This window comes from Limulus polyphemus, unplaced genomic scaffold (genome assembly GCF_000517525.1).
Source record: "Limulus polyphemus unplaced genomic scaffold, Limulus_polyphemus-2.1.2 Scaffold669, whole genome shotgun sequence".
NCBI classification, from domain to species: Eukaryota; Metazoa; Arthropoda; class Merostomata; order Xiphosura; family Limulidae; genus Limulus; species Limulus polyphemus.
In genome coordinates this window covers 387,530-389,952 of record NW_013666279.1, presented here as the reverse complement: position 1 = coordinate 389,952, position 2,423 = coordinate 387,530, and the positions used below count along the sequence as shown (strand labels likewise).

The following is a 2,423-nucleotide window of genomic DNA, read 5'->3' as shown; positions in this document are numbered from 1 at the left end:
AGATATCGGAGTATGCGAGAAGATTACCTGGTATATAAGGGCATGCGAGAATATTACTTGAGATATCGGAGTATGCGAGAAGATTACCTGGTATATAAGGGCATGCGAGAATATTACTTGAGATATCGGAGTATGCGAGAATATTACTTGAGATATCTGAGTATGCGATACTATTACGTCACTCAGTAATTTTTCTTGGCTAAATACGTAGGACTACATTATACTTCTCTTGGGATTTAAACCACATTCCAGTAAGAAAACATTTTTTTTTTGTATTTCGTTTTAAAGAATTGAGTGCACTAAAAAATTAACCCGTATTCTTGTGTTTCTACATGGCTGTATTAATAATGTTTTCTCAAGCCAATAATGAAGCAGCTGCAGAACTCATTAGCCAAGTTCTTTCCTTTATGTCTTTAATTTTGTGTTATTTTTATGGAAACGTCTTCCCGTTTCCTTTGTTTACTGATATTTTTTAAGCTGCTGGAGTATCTTAGTAATTACTTACATTAACGGAAAACGTACTGAGAAAAATACGGAACACAAACACGCACGTTTGGTGGATAAAGTTTATTATGTAAAGTAGAAGGATCAACGTTGTGGCAAAAGGTCCTTTTTTAAACGGCGCTGTTTGTTTGTTGTTGTTGTTTGTGTGTGTGTGTAATTCTGGCCATAGCGAAAGAAAAAGCCTTATATTTAACACTAAAGTTATTTTGGAGGTTTGTTTGTTTGTAAGCTTCACAGTGGGCTATCTGTGCTCTGCCCATCACGGGTATCGAAACCCGGTTTCTAGCGTTGTAAGTCCGCAGACATGCCGCTATGCCACTGGGGGGGGGGGGCAATATTTTGGAGGTTTTAATTACTTGAACAATTTCCGTTAATCCCGAAAACTACCAAGAAAGTAGAATTTGGTTTCGATAACTAAACATTTAGCTAGATATTTTAACACTCCAATTTAATATAACTCTTTCTAGATTTCTAAATTTCTTAATCTAATCAGTAACCCAGATGTCTATTTAGATTACTAGTAGTACCTTATTAAACGTGTGTTATATTTTACATGAAATTTAATATAATATTCTTTACACCAAATCACATTCTAGTCTTAAGGATCTGAGTAGTGTACGTTTAAACTTTGCATATGTAAGATATAGTCAGAACGCTTATGATATATGGCCAAAAGTTTCCACTCAGAAACTCTGTACAATATATATAGACATTTTAAACTATATGGCAATTGTATGTAAGTATACATGTACAAACTCATTTTCTGCCAGCATTCAGAAAGTAATCAGACATTTGTATTCCATATTAATACATAATTGTCAGTGTTTTAATATTTCAGAAGTCAAATACGATAAGGAAAATTAGAATACAATATGTACAAATTACTTTTTTTTTGTATTTATTTCTACAATTTGTTGACTGGTGTCAGTACAGCATTTAAAATTCTCACACAAATATTGTATGTTATAGAAAACTAGAGTTAATAATCTTGGAGATTTTTACAGGACTCGCGAGGAATAAAACATAAGTCAAGATACTGAGTATTATCACGATACGCTGGTTTCTATAATTAAAAAGTTTACAGATGTGTAAGACAGCAACGTCAGGCTAATTTTCGCGCATGCGTCTATTAACTTCAAAACTCGAACTGGGACGCAAACGTGTGTGACCAGGTGATTAGCGTGTAACATGGAAATAATGACACCTGCATGGGAGTGACAATAACTTTTCCCCCAACCCATTTCGCCTTTTCTAACCTGATGTTGTATAGTTTTATATATTGAAAAATTTTTCACAAAAATCGATAAAGCTGCCGCCTGGTGACAACACCATTTTCATAACAAGTAGTTTTAAAACCGACGGATACGATAAATTGTTGTTTTTTTCTTTGCTTGCTTGAATCACTGATTTTTGTATTGTTTTTATCGATACGACATAATGTTAAGTTATAATATCACGACTGAAACTCTGAATTTCTAATTAAGTTGTATTGGCAGTTAATATAAAGTGAGAGGGAGCCAATGTAGGAGCAATATTATTCAATATTGGTCAATGACTGACAAACAATTCAACGATATTTAGAAACACGTGGAACACATGCAGACCTAATATGAAATCTAGGAACAATTACTTCAAGCTACTTCATGAAATTACACTTGCATTACACAGTGCAAGTTCGACTAAGTTTAACTTAAAATCGCTTTTAAACATTATAAATAAAATGCATTAATGAAATATTTTTTAACAACAAAATTATTAACTTCATGTGTTGTTTTCCTCAACTGAATTTTAAGAGAGCCCCATTTATAGAAAGAATAGCTATAGTTTGTTATGAATTTCGCGCAAAGCTACACGAGGGCTATCTGCGCTAGCCGTCCCTAATTTAGCAATGTAAGACTAGAGGGAAGGCAGCTAGTCAT

The 2,423-nt window shown here is 33.6% G+C and overlaps 1 long non-coding RNA gene across 1 annotated transcript in view; it reads left to right on the top strand.

Moving 5' to 3' along the window:
• LOC111085864 overlaps window positions 1-2,423 on the top strand; it is a 14,753-nt gene that overhangs the window by 4,220 nt on the left and 8,110 nt on the right. The window contains exon 2 of the long non-coding RNA XR_002610638.1: window positions 1,293-1,298. This is a non-coding gene — a long non-coding RNA (uncharacterized LOC111085864). The remainder of the gene's footprint in view (window positions 1-1,292; window positions 1,299-2,423) is intronic.